Consider the following 15185-nt stretch of genomic DNA (forward strand, 5'->3'; position numbering starts at 1 on the left):
GATGTACAGCGAGCTTGTAGCAGAGCTGTGTGTGTCTGCCTACCCAGAGCAGCTGTGTGTGGGGTGCATGTAGCAGAGCTGAGGGTGCTTCATGTGTATAATGCAGCAAAGATAGGTGTATAGTGTGAATCCAGAACAGTAGTGTGTGTGGTGTATGTAGCAGAGCTGTGTGTGTCTGCCTACCCAGAGCAGCTGTGTGTGGGGTGCATGTAGCAGAGCTGAGGGTGCTTCATGTGTATAATGCAGCAAAGATAGGTGTATAGTGTGAATCCAGAACAGTAGTGTGTGTGGTGTATGTAGCAGAGCTGTGTGTGTCTGCCTACCCAGAGCAGCTGTGTGTGGGGTGCATGTAGCAGAGCTGAGGGTGCTTCATGTGTATAATGCAGCAAAGATAGGTGTATAGTGTGAATCCAGAACAGTAGTGTGTGTGGTGTATGTAGCAGAGCTGTATGAGACAGAGGAATGTATAATATGCACAGCGGAGCTGTGTATGTAAAATGTGCAACACAGTGATATATAATGTGCCACCCAGAGCTGTGTGTGTGTGCGCGCATGTAGCAGAGCTGTGTATGTAAAATGTGCAAAAACCCTGATGCTCTCAAAAAGAGCAAGCAATATAAAACATTGTAGTTTGATACCTTTTACCCCTTAAAGATCGGCCCCATTTTCATTTGTACATTAGCCATAACCTTTTTATTTTTCCATTCAGTTATATGAGGGCTTATTTTGTGTGAGACAAGATGCATTTTTTAAATGCCGCCAATTAGTTTACCATGTCTTGTATCAGAAAGCCAGAAAAAAATATATTTGTGGGTTAAAAAAACAAAACAAAAAAAAACACACACACAATTCCACCAAGATTTTTGAGGTTTTCACATCACAGCGTTCACTAAAAATGCCGTCTTTATTCTGCGGCTCAATACGATACTAAACTTGTATGGTTTTTATTTTGTTTAATTACTTTAAAAAATTACTTTTCTATATTTCGGTCTATGTGAGGGCTTGTTTTTGTTTAACGATCAGTAGTTTTCTGGGGGAAGGGGGGGGGCCCATACAAAAATTTGCTGTGGGGCCCATTCACTTCTAGTTACGCCCCTGAGCAGGAGGCTGCTGATTGGCCAGTATCAGCTAGCTGCCCTGCCATTGGTCCATCCTTTCACACCCCCTTCTCTCTGGAGCTGAACACAGCAGGAGGGTGTGAACTTTGAAGACAGGAAGCCTGCGTTCTCACAGTGGATCATGTGACCATGAAGGAGCATGTGACCAGTGACGTCACAGACCTCCTTCTAACAAATCCATTCTAGCATCTACCCAGCATGTATGGCAGGACTCTGCTGAGCAAAGACCATGTGCCCAGGTGAGGTGACCACAGAAGTGCCCTGGCATCTGTCTGCTGCTGGAAGCTCAATGTGGAGCTTTATGAATGTAAAAACTAATAGCCAAGAGGCTAAAGAAACCCTGCTTGTCTGCTTCTGACCCTAATCTTAACACATAACATTCATTTGATTGCAATTTACTCTAACAGTAAAGCCTGCTGTGTCTCTAGATGACCTTATGTGGATAGTAGTGTTAATAGAGTCTCAAAGGTCTGTAAAAATAGGGTAACTGCTTTTATAGACCCTTGAGACTCTTTAACACTACTATAAACATAAGGTCACCTAGAGAAAGAGCAAGTTTTTTAAATTATCTTTTTCCTTTAGGTGTTAAAACATAACTTATTTGATTTCTTGAACACCTAAAGGAAAACAAATTAAAAACCTGCTGTTTCTCAAGATGACCTTATGTCGATAGCAGTGGTAATAGAGTATGAAAGGTCTATAGAAGCAGTTACCCTATTTTTACAGACCTTTGAGGCTCTATTAACACTACTGTCAACATAAGGTCATCTAGAGACACAGCAGGTTTTTAAAAAGATTTTTCCTTTAGGTGTTACAGCAATCAAATGAAAGTTATGTTTTAACACCTAAAGGAAAAACATAATTAAAAAAAGATGCTGTTTCTCTAAATGACCTGATGTTGATAGTAGTGTTAATAGAGTCTCAAAGGTTTGTAAAAATAGTGTTCCTGCTTCTATAGACCTTTGAGACTCTATTACCATGACTTTTAGCATAAGATCATCTGGAGAAACATCAGGTTTTAAAAAAAAAACCAAAAACATTTCTTTAGGTGTTAGAGCAATCAAATGGAGGGGGAGAAATGTGACATGGGTGAGGATGGGGTTACATGATGGGCTGGAGACAATGACTGTAGTCTGTCTGTGCCATGGACGGAGAGAAATATGACATGGAGGGCTGATGGCTGACATGGGGGTCTGATCTGAGGCATTGGGGCTGTGCCTGTGAGCTGGGGTCTGATGGCTGGTCTGACCTGAGGTGGAATGAAAAATATTGTTTCCTATTATCCTCCTTTAAAACCTAGGTGCGTCTTATGGGACGAACCTACATTTTGGCGCACCCCCCCCCCCCTTCCCCCAGGTGAGCTGAAGGGGGAGGGGGGGTCGGGGGCGCCAAAATGTAGGTTCGCTTGTGTTGGTAAAAAACCTTGCACCGGCCCTGGGCGCAGGCAAGGGGGGGGGGTGCACTTGGGCAGCTCAGCCTCTGTTGGTGGTGGACCTTGTCCCAGCCCTGCTGCCCAGTAGTCCAGGCGATCTTCTATGTTGGCTGACAGGGTGCACTTCAAGTATGCCTCCACCTGCTTGTTCAGGTTATTCTCCAGGTCTAGATGCTGCTGCTGGTGAGATGTTTCTTCACTAGGCGGGTGAAGAAAACTGCTCATCAGTGACTGTAGACTCAGGCTACTTCTGATGACTACATACAGTGGCGGAAATAATTATTTGACCCCTCACTGATTTTGTAAGTTTGTCCAATGACAAAGAAATGAAAAGTCTCAGAACAGTATCATTTCAATGGTAGGTTTATTGTAACAGTGGCAGATAGCACATCAAAAGGAAAATCGAAAAAATAACTTTAAATAAAAGATAGCAACTGATTTGCATTTCATTGAGTGAAATAAGTATTTGAACCCTCTAACAAAAAAAGACTTAATACTTGGTGGAAAAACCCTTGTTTGCAAGCACAGAGGTCAAACGTTTCTTGTAATTGATGACCAAGTTTGCGCACATTTTAGGAGGAATGTTGGTCCACTCCTCTTTGCAGATCATCTCTAAATCCCTAAGGTTTCGAGGCTGTCTCTGTGCAACTCTGAGCTTGAGCTCCCTCCATAGGTTTTCGATTGGATTAAGGTCCGGAGACTGACTAGGCCACTCCATGACCTTAATGTGCTTCTTCTTGAGCCACTCCTTTGTTGCCTTTGCTGTATGTTTTGGGTCATTGTCGTGCTGGAACACCCATCCACGACCCACTTTCAGTTTCCTGGCAGAGGGAAGGAGGTTGTCGCTCAGGATTTCACGATACATGGCTCCGTCCATTTTCCCGTTTATGCGAATAAGTTGTCCTGTGCCCTTAGCAGAAAAACACCCCCAAAGCAAAATGTTTCCACCCCCATGCTTGACGGTGGGGACGGTGTTTTGGGGGTCATAGGCAGCATTTTTCTTCCTCCAAACACAGCGAGTTGAGTTAATGCCAAAGAGCTCTATTTTGGTCTCATCAGACCACAGCACCTTCTCCCAGTCACTCTCTGAATCATTCAGGTGTTCATTGGCAAACTTCAGACGGGCCTGCACATGTGCCTTCCTGAGCAGGGGGACCTTGCGAGCCCTGCAGGATTTTAATCCATTGCGGTGTAATGTGTTTCCAATGGTTTTCTTGGTGACTGTGGTCCCTGCTAATTTGAGGTCATTAACTAACTCCTCCCGTGTAGTTCTAGGATGCTTTTTCACCTTTCTCAGAACCATTGACACCCCACGAGGTGAGATCTTGCGTGGAGCCCCAGAGCGAGGTCGATTGATGGTCATTTTGTGCTCCTTCCATTTTCGAACAATCGCACCAACAGTTGTCACCTTCTCTCCCAGCTTCTTGCTAATGGTTTTGTAGCCCATTCCAGCCTTGTGCAGGTCTACAATTTTGTCTCTGACATCCTTGGACAGCTCTTTGGTCTTTCCCATGTTGGAGAGTTTGGAGTCTGCTTGATTGATTGATTCTGTGGACAGGTGTCTTTTATACAGGTGACTAGTTAAGACAGGTGTCCTTAATGAGGGTGACTAATTGAGTAGAAGTGTCTAACCACTCTGTGGGAGCCAGAACTCTTAATGGTTGGTAGGGGTTCAAATACTTATTTCACTCAATGAAATGCAAATCAGTTGCTATCTTTTATTTAAAGTTATTTTTTCGATTTTCCTTTTGATGTGCTATCTGCCACTGTTACAATAAACCTACCATTGAAATGATACTGTTCTGAGACTTTTCATTTCTTTGTCATTGGACAAACTTACAAAATCAGTGAGGGGTCAAATAATTATTTCCGCCACTGTAGAATGTCTGTATAGTACAGTAGTTCAGTTTGTCCTCCCTCTCAGAGGGTGTAAAAAAGACCCCCCATTTTGGACAGGTTGCTAGGGTACAACATGGTGGAGAACCAGAAGTAATCACTCTGCCGAATGGCGACAATTCAGCTGTCACTAAGCAAGCAAGTGAGCATTCAGCTGGCTGTTTGCGCTAGTGACTTGGAGAAACTCCCTGTCTCCATCTCCCCTGTATACTGCAACGGTGTGCCTGGTTCATCTGCCTCGTCATCTTCATCTTCCTCTTGCTCCTCCGGCTTCTCCTGCTCCTTCTCTCCTGTCACATGTGTCGAAAAACCACCCATTTTGCTACACATTGCTTGTGCTCCAATGTCCTCCTCATGTTCAGCCCCCACAGGGCTAATTTGTCCGTAAGATCTAGGCGCCACGTCTCCAGTCCCCTGACCAGCCATATTTAGCAGCATCTGTTCCAGGACATGCAGTGGAATGACATCGTTCATCCCGAAGTCTTTGCGACTGACAAATAACGTGGCATCCTCAACGGGGCCTGAGCAAACAGCAGGTGTCACACATGAGCTGCCACTGGCTGACATCAAAGTTACATAGGGGAGAACTTCTGTCCTCTTGGATCATCAGGAAATCATTAATGGCCTTTCTATGTTCGTACAATAGGTCCAACGGGTGGAGACGTCGCATATCAGCCTATGTTGGGGGATGCCGTTCTGCCTCTGCAGCTCAAAAAGAGTGTACTTTGCGGTGTACGAGAGGCTTAAATGTAAGCAAAGTTTTCTGGCCATTTTTAGGATGTCTTGCAGATAGGTGGAAGGCTTAAGGAAATGCTGGGCAAACAGATTGAACATGTTTGCCATGCAGGGCACATGGCTAAGCCCTCCTTGGTGCAGCGCCGACACAATGTTGTTCCTGTTGTCGGTCACCATGATACTGATTTTTAGTTGTCGGGGAGAAAGCCAGGATTCAGTTTCTTGCTGAAGGACACAGAGCAGCTCCTCCCCTGTGTGACTCCGTTCGTCAAGAAAAACGAGGTCAAGAACAGCGTGACTGTTCTGCTTCGCGTTATTGAACTGTTGTATAACACTAGTCAGACAGCTTAACAATAATTCAGAAGTCAAGAAACGTGAGACATCAGATCTGTATGTATTCTCTTTTCTGAATAACTTTGTAAAACTACAATATAAATATAAACAAAACATATGTGTCAGTACATTACATATAATACAGCAGCCTCACTCCATCAGTGAGAGTACTCACAGACAATTCCATCATTAGTCCAGAAATAGATCAAGAGCTCCTCTGCATGCAGCCTGCCACATCCAGGAGCAGTGATGAAATGGAGGAAATACAGTTCCAGGTTAAAGGTTACTGCCTCTGACAATACACTTCCTGTAAAGTTCTGGCGAAGTAGAAACTAACTCTGACCACTAGATGGCAGCAACGTCAAACATAACATTTCAGTATAATCTTTACAGCACATTACATCCATTTATTATGCACAAAATGAGCAGAACAGTGACACTGCTGTGCCCTGCTGGACTGTGAATTGTCCCTGCAGTGGAGGCTGAGGACACGGTGGAGGATGAGGTGGCAGAGGCGGACATTGTAACTGGACCAACAGCGTCGCAATGTGGAGGCGGAAGCGGCATCACTTGGCCAAGTTGTTGGTGTGGCTGCGCAGGAACCACATTCACCCAATGGGCCGTAAATAACATGTACTGTCCTTGACCGTAGTTACAGCTCCACGCGTCGGCGCTGACGTGCACTTTGGCAGACACTGACAGGCTGAATATTGTAGGCTTAATTAAGTCCAAAGTGAGGCAGTATATTTAGTGATAGGGACCCATCTGCGGAAGCCACCTTGACGCCTGGTAGATGGGCCCAACACGTATGTGCGCTAAGAGCTTCCATTATTCATTTATAGTCGATATTGTACCACTTTTATCTAGAATGACCCCCATTTCTTAGCTCTATTGTTTGCATATATAACGGTGTGCAGCCATTTTGTTTTTTGTAATTATGTTTGCTTCATGGATATGCACCCGTGATTCTGAAGGTTCTAGTCTAAATTTTCTTGCAATATATTGAGGGTAGCACCTCTTTTAGACTGAACACGCCCATCTACCTGGGACTTCTGAGCAGAGCATGTTTGTAGCTGGTTCCTACACTGCCCTGAATATTGTAGGCTTAATTAAGTCCAAAGTGAGGCAGTATATTTAGTGATAGGGACTAGAGTTGAGCGAACACCTGGATGTTCGGGTTCGAGAAGTTCAACTGAACTTCCCGAAAATGTTCGGGTTCGGGATCCGAACTCGACCCGAACTTCGCCCCGAACCCGAACCCCATTGAAGTCAATGGGGACCCAAACTTTTCGGCACTAAAAAGGCTGTAAAATAGCCCAGGAAAGGGCTAGAGGGATGCAAAAGGCAGAAAAATGTAGGTAAATCCCCTGCAAACAAATGTGGATAGGGAAATGATTAAAAAAAAATAATAATTAACCAATATCAATTGGAGAGAGGTCCCATAGCAGAGAATCAGGCTTCATGTCACCCACCACTGGAACAGGCCACTGTGAGATATTTAGGCCCCGGCACCCAGACAGAGGAGAGAGGTCCCATAGCAGAGAATCAGGCTTCATGTCATAGCAGAGAATCAGGCTTCATGTCACCCACCACTGGAACAGGCCACTGTCAGATATTTAGGCCCCGGCACCCAGACAGAGGAGAGAGGTCCCATAGCAGAGAATCAGGCTTCATGTCATAGCAGAGAATCAGGCTTCATGTCACCCACCACTGGAACAGGCCACTGTCAGATATTTTTAGGCCCCGGCACCCTGACAGAGAAGAGAGGTCCCATAGCAAAAAATCAGGCTTCATGTCATAGCAGAGAATCAGGCTTCATGTCACCCACCACTGGAACAGGCCACTATCAGATGTTTTTAGGCCCCGGCACCCAGACAGAGGAGAGAGGTCGCATAGCAGAGAATCAGGCTTCATGTCACCCACCACTGGAACAGGCCACTGTCAGATATTTAGGTCCCGGCACCAAGACAGAGGAGAGAGGTCCCATAGCAGAGAATCAGGCTTCATGTCATAGCAGAGAATCAGGCTTTATGTAACCCACCACTGGAACAGGCCACTGTCAGATATTTAGGCCCCGGCACCAAGACAGAGGAGAGAGGTCCCATAGCAGAGAATCAGGCTTCATGTCATAGCAGAGAATCAGGCTTCATGTCACCCACCACTGGAACAGGCCACTGTCAGATATTTTTAGGCCCCGGCACCCAGACAGATGAGAGAGGTCCCATAGCAGAGAATCAGGCTTCATGTCACAAACCACTGGAACAGGCCACTGTCAGATATTTTTAGGCCCCGGCACCCAGACAGAGGAGAGTGGTCCCATAGCAGAGAATCTGTCTTCATGTCATAGCAGAGAATCAGGCTTCATGTCACCCACCACTGGAACAGGCCACTGTCAGATATTTTTAGGCCCCGGCACCCAGACAGAGGAGAGGTTCATTCAACTTTGGGTTGCCCCGCAATATTAAGGTAAAATTTAAAAAAGAGGATTGAATGAAGATGTGCCCTGGAGTATAAGAATATATGGTTAAGGGGAGGTAGTTATAAATGTCTAATCTGCACAAGGGATGGACAGGTCCTGTGGGATCCATGTCTGGTTCATTTTTATGAACGTCAGCTTGTCCACATTGGCTGTAGACAGGCGGCTGCGTTTGTATGTAATGACGCCCCCTGCCGTGCTGAATAAACGTTCAGACAAAACGCTGGCCGCCGGGCAGGCCAGCACCTCCAAGGCATAAAAGGCTAGCTCTGGCCACGTGGACAATTTGGAGACCCAGAAGTTGGACGGGGCCGAACCATCAGTAAGTACGTGGAGGGGTGTGCACAGGTACTGTTCCACCATGTTAGTGAAATGTTGCCTCCTGCTAACACGTTCCGTATCAGGTGGTGGTGCAGTTAGCTGTGGCGTGGTGACAAAACTTTTCCACATCTCTGCCATGCTAACCCTGCCCTCAGAGGAGCTGGCCGTGATACAGCTGCGTTGGCGACCTCTTGTTCTGCCTCTGCCTTCACCTTGGACTTCCACTTGTTCCCCTGTGACATTTGGGAATGCTCTCAGTAGCGCGTCTACCAACGTGCGCTTGTACTCGTGCATCTTCCTATCACGCTCCAGTGCAGGAAGTAAGGTGGGCACATTGTATTTGTACCGGGGATCCAACAGGGTGGCCACCCAGTAGTCAGCACACGTTAAAATGTGGGCAACTCTGCTGTCGTTGCGCAGGCAGTGCAGCATGTAGTCGCTCATGTGTGCCAGGCTGCCCAGAGGTAAGGACAAGCTGTCCTCTGTGGGAGGCATATCGTCATCGTCCTTTGTTTCCCCCCAGCCACGCACCAGTGATGGGCCCGAGCTGTGTTGGGTGCTACCCCGCTGTGAACATGCTTCAGCCTCATCCTCCTCCACCTCCTCCTCATCCTCGTCCTCCAATAGTGGGCCCTGTCTGGCCACATTTGTACCTGGCCTCTGCTGTTGCAAAAAACCTCCCTCTGAGTCAATTCTAAGAGACTGGCCTGAAAGTGCTAAAAATGACCCCTCTTCCTCCACCTCCTCCTCCTGGGCCACCTCCTCTTCCATCATCACCCTAAGTGTTTTCTCAAGGAGACATAGAAGTGGTATTATAACGCTGATAACGGTGTCATTGCCACTGGCCATGTTGGTGGAGTACTCGAAACAGCGCAACAGGGCACACAGGTCTCGCATGGAGGCCCAGTCATTGGTGGTGAAGTGGTGCTGTTCCACAGTGCGACTGACCCGTGCGTGCTGCAGCTGAAACTCCACTATGGCCTGCTGCTGCTCGCACAGTCTGTCCAGCATGTGCAAGGTGGAGTTCCACCTGGTGGGCACGTCGCATATGAGGCGGTGAGCGGGAAGGCCGAAGTTACGCTGTAGCGCACACAGGCGAGCAGCGGCAGGATGTTAATGCCGGAAGCGCGCACAGACGGCCCGCACTTTATGCAGCAGCTCTGACATGTCGGGGTAGTTGCGAATAATCTTCTGCACCACCAAATTCAGCACATGCGCCAGGTAAGGGATGTGAGTCAAACCGGCTAGTCCCAGAGCTGCGACGAGATTTCGCCCATTATCGCACACCACCAGGCCGGGCTTGAGGCTCACCGGCAGCAACTACTCGTCGGTCTGTTGTTCAATACCCCGCCAAAACTCCTGTGTGGGGCCTGTCCCCCAAACATATGAGTTTCAGAATGGCCTGCTGACGTTTACCCCGGGCTGTGCTGAAGTTGGTGGTGAAGGTGTGTGGCTGACTGAATGAGCAGGTGGAAGAAGAGGAGGAGGAAGCCGAGTAGGAGGAGGAGGCTACAGGAGGCAAAGAATGTTGCCCTGCGATCCTTGGTGGCGGAAGGATGTGCGCCAAAGAGCTCGCCGCCTGGGGCCCAGCCACCACTACATTTACCCAGTGTGCAGTTAGGGAGATATAGCGTCCCTGGCCGTGCTTACTGGTCCACGTATCTGTGGTTAGGTGGACCTTGCCACAGATGGCGTTGCGCAGTGCACACTTGATTTTATCGGATACTTGGTTGTGCAGGGGAGGCATGGCTCTGGAGAAGTAGTGGCGGCTGGGAACAACATACTGTGGGACAGCAAGCGACATGAGCTGTTTGAAGCTGTCTGTGTCCACCAGCCTGAATGACAGCATTTCATAGGCCAGTAGTTTAGAAATGCTGGCATTCAAAGCCAGGGATCGAGGGTGGCTAGGTGGGAATTTACGCTTTCTCTCAAATGTTTGTGAGATGGAGAGCTGAACGCTGCCGTGTGACATGGTGGAGATGCTTGGTGATGGAGGTGGTGGTGTTTGTGGTACATCCCATGTTTGCTGGGCGGCAGGTGCCAACGTTCCTCCAGAGGCGGAGGAAGAGGCCGAGGCAGCAGCAGAAGAGGTAGCAGGGGGAGCCTGAGTGACTTCCTTGTTTTTAAGGTGTTTACTCCACTGCAGTTCATGCTTTGCATGCAGATGCCTGGTCATGCAGGTTGTTCTAAGGTTCAGAATGTTAATTCCTCGCATCAGGCTCTGATGGCACAGCGTGCAAACCACTCGGGTCTTGTCGTCAGCACATTGTTTGAAGAAGTGCCACGCCAGGGATCTCCTTGAAACTGCCTTTGGGGTGCTCGGTCCCAGGTAGCGGTGGCCAGTAGCAGGCGAACTCTCTTGGCGGCGGGTGTTCTGCTTTTGCCTACTGCTCCCTCTTTTGCTACGCTTTTGGCTCGGTCTCACCACTGCCTCTTCCTCTTAACTCTGAAAGTCAGTGGCACGACCTTCATTCCATGTGGGGTCTAGGACCTCATCGTCCCCTGCATCGTCTTCCACCCAGTCTTGATCCCTGACCTCCTGTTCAGTCTGCACACTGCAGAAAGATGCAGCAGTTGGCACCTGTGTTTCGTCATCATCATAGACGTGCTGAGGTGGTATTCCCATGTCCTCATCATCAGGAAACATAAGTGGTTGTGCGTCAGTGCATTCTATGTCTTCCACCGCTGGGGAAGGGCTAGGTGGATGCCCTTGGGAAACCATGCCAGCAGAGTCTTCAAACAGCATAAGAGACTGCTGCATAACTTGAGGCTCAGACAGTTTCCCTGATATGCATGGGGGTGATGTGACAGATTGATGGGCTTGGTTTTCAAGGTGCCATCTGTGCGCTTTCTGCAGAAGACTGGGTGGGAGATAATGTGAACGTGCTGGATCCACTGTCGGCCACCCAATTGACTAATGCCTGTACCTGCTCAGGCCTTACCATCCTTAGAACAGCATTGGGCCCCACCAAATATCGCTGTAAATTCTGGTGGCTACTGGGACCTGAGGTAGTTGGTTCACTAGGACGTGTGGCTGTGGCAGACGGCCACGTCCTCTCCCAGCACCAGAGGGTCCACTAACACCACCATGACCATTTCCGCGTCCGCATCCCTTACTAGATGTTTTCCTCATTGTTACCGTTCACCACAATAAGAAAAACATTATTTGTCCCAATGTATTGAATTCAAATTCAGGCCTTTTTTACAGGCACCTAACACTATCTGGCTATCTATTTAAGAACCGTATTACACTAATACAGGCACAGCAGTAACCACAGATTTAGGGGAATATAAATTGTAGGCCTAGTATTTAGGCCCTGGATGAAAGGTATCCTTTTACGGACAGAATTAGACTTGGAGATGCACGGTAGCGTGTGAAGTTATTAAGGATGGCCCTATCAGCACTTGAATTTGCACCTTGAATGTAATATACCCTTTTACGGACAGAAATAGACTATGTGAGATGCACAATAGTGCGTGCAAATTTAAAGGCTTATGCTTTCAGCAATTGTAATTTAACAATTTGTGTAATATACCCTTTTACGGAAAAATTTGACTTGGAGATGCACGCTGAGTGTAATATACCCTTTTACGGACAGATTTTCACTTGGCCTGCAACAGCAGAAACCACTGATTTAGGGTATTGCTATTTTGGCAATTGAATGTCACCCCAAATGCACTTCGGTGACACAGGCTCAGCCTGCAGCTGATGTAGGATATAGCAAAAAAAAAAAACCACACTATTGATGGTTAAATGGACTTGGTGGCAGGTTGTGCTGGCGCACCACAAGACACATAATGGCCGCCGATCACCCCAGAAAAAAGTGACAGAAAAACGCTCTGGGCAGCCTAAAAACAGTGAGCAATTAACTAGCAGAAGTTGAATGATTCACAGCTGTAGATCGATCACTTCTTTAAGTGTTTTTTCTGAGTAAATCCCTGCCTAATCTCGCCCTAACAGCAGCTGCATCCTATCCCTACACTGATCAGAGCAGAGTGACGTGCGGCGCTACGTGACTCCAGCTTAAATAGAGGCTGGGTCACATGCTGCACTGGCCAATCACAGCCATGCCAATAGTAGGAATGGCTGTGATGGCCTCTTGGGGCAAGTAGTATGACGCTTGTTCCTTTGCAGCCTTTCAAAAAGCGCCAAGAAAGCGCCGAACACCGAACCCGAACCCGAACTTTTACGTAAATGTTCGGGTTCGGGTCCGTGTCACGAACACCCCAAAATTCTGTACGAACCCGAACTATACAGTTCGGGTTCGCTCATCCCTAATAGGGACCCATCTGCGGAAGCCACCTTGACGCCTGGTAGATGGGTCCGACACATATGTGCGCTAAGAGCTTCCATTATTCATTTATAGTCGGTATTGTACCACTTTTATCTAGAATGATCCCCATTTCTTAGCTCTATTGTTTGCATATATAACGGTGTGCAGCCATTTTGTTTTTTGTAATTATGTTTGCTTCATGGATATGCACCCGTGATTCTGAAGGTTCTAGTCTAAATTTTCTTGTAATATATTGAGGGTAGCACCTCTTTTAGACTGAACACGCCCATCTTCCTGGGACTTCTGAGCAGACTATGTATGTAGCTGGTTCCTACACTGCCCTGAATATTGTAGGCTTAATTAAGTCCATAGTGAGACAGTATATTTAGTGATAGGGACCCATCTGCGGAAGCCACCTTGATGCCTGGTAGATGGGCCCGACACGTATGTGTGCTAAGAGCTTCCATTATTAATTTATAGTCGGTATTGTACCACTTTTATCTAGAATGACCCCCATTTCTTAGCTCTATTGTTTGCATATATAACGGTGTGCAGCCATTTTGTTTTTTGTAATTATGTTTGCTTCATGGATATGCACCCGTGATTCTGAAGGTTCTAGTCTAAATTTTCTTGTAATATATTGAGGGTAGCACCTCTTTTAGACTGAACACGCCCATCTTCCTGGGACTTCTGAGCAGACTATGTATGTAGCTGGTTCCTACACTGCCCTGAATATTGTAGGCTTAATTAAGTCCATAGTGAGACAGTATATTTAGTGATAGGGACCCATCTGCGGAAGCCACCTTGATGCCTGGTAGATGGGCCCGACACGTATGTGTGCTAAGAGCTTCCATTATTAATTTATAGTCGGTATTGTACCACTTTTATCTAGAATGACCCCCATTTCTTAGCTCTATTGTTTGCATATATAACGGTGTGCAGCCATTTTGTTTTTTGTAATTATGTTTGCTTCATGGATATGCACCCGTGATTCTGAAGGTTCTAGTCTAAATTTTCTTGCAATATATTGAGGGTAGCACCCAGGGGCGTAGCTAGAAATGCATGGGCCCCATAGCAAAAAAAAATTATGGCCCCCCCCCCCCTCTGTGCCATCCACAGATCCCCCTCCCCATAGCAGTGCCATCCACAGATCCCCCTCCCCTAAATAGTGCCATCAACAGATCCCCCTCCCCTAAATAGTGCCATCAACAGATCCCCCTCCCCTAAATAGTGCCATACACAGATCCCCCCTCCCCTAAATAGTGCCATCCACAGATCCCCCCTCCCCTAAATAGTGCCATCCACAGATCCCCCCTCCCCTAAATAGTGCCATCCACAGATCCCCCCTCCCCTAAATAGTGCCATCCACAGATCCTCCCTCCCCTAAATAGTGCCATCCACAGATCCCCCTCCCCTAAATAGTGCCATCCACAGATCCCCCCTCCCCTAAATAGTGCCATCCACAGATCCCCCTCCCCTAAATAGTGCCATCAACAGATCCCCCTCCCCTAAATAGTGCCATACACAGATCCCCCCTCCCCTAAATAGTGCCATCCACAGATCCCCCCTCCCCTAAATAGTGCCATCCACAGATCCCCCCTCCCCTAAATAGTGCCATCCACAGATCCCCCTCCCCTAAATAGTGCCATCCACAGATCCCCCCTCCCCTAAATAGTGCCATCCACAGATCCCCCTCCCCTAAATAGTGCCATACACAGATCCCTCTCCCCTAAATAGTGCCATCCACAGATCCCTCTCCCCTAAATGGTGCCATCCACAGATCCCCCTCCCCTAAATAGTGCCATACACAGATCCCCCTCCCCTAAATAGTGCCATCAACAGATCCCCCTCCCCTAAATAGTGCCATCCACAGATCCCCCCTCCCCTAAATAGTGCCATCCACAGATCCCCCTCCCCTAAATAGTGCCATACACAGATCCCTCTCCCCTAAATAGTGCCATCCACAGATCCCTCTCCCCTAAATGGTGCCATCCACAGATCCCCCTCCCCTAAATAGTGCCATACACAGATCCTCCTCCCCTAAATAGTGCCATCAACAGATCCCCCCTCCCCTAAATAGTGCCATCCACAGATCCCCCCCTCCCCTAAATAGTGCCATCCACAGATCCCTCTCCCCTAAATAGTGCCATCCACAGATCCCTCTCCCCTAAATAGTGCCATCCACAGATCCCTCTCCCCTAAATAGTGCCATCCACAAATCCCCCCTCCCCTAAATAGTGCCATCCACAGATCCCTCTCCCCTAAATAGTGCCATCCACAGATCCCTCTCCCCTAAATAGTGCCATCCACAGATCCCTCTCCCCTAAATAGTGCCATCCACAGATCCCCCTCCCCTGAACAGTGCCATCCACAGTATCAGGTGCCTCTCTCTCTTCCCCCCCCCCATGTGCCAGTATCAGGTGCCAACCCCCCCCCCCCCCCAGGTGCCAGTATCAGGTCAGGTGCCAACCCCCCCCCCCCCCATGTGCCAGTATCAAGTGCCCCCCCCCCCCCCGCTCCCCCCGCTCCCCCCGCTCCCCCCGCTCCCCCCATGGCAGTAACAGTCGGGTATTAAAAAAAAATAAAATAAACACTTCTAC

The sequence above is a fragment of the Bufo bufo genome, chromosome 2 (genome assembly GCF_905171765.1).
Source record: "Bufo bufo chromosome 2, aBufBuf1.1, whole genome shotgun sequence".
Lineage (NCBI taxonomy): Eukaryota > Metazoa > Chordata > Amphibia > Anura > Bufonidae > Bufo > Bufo bufo.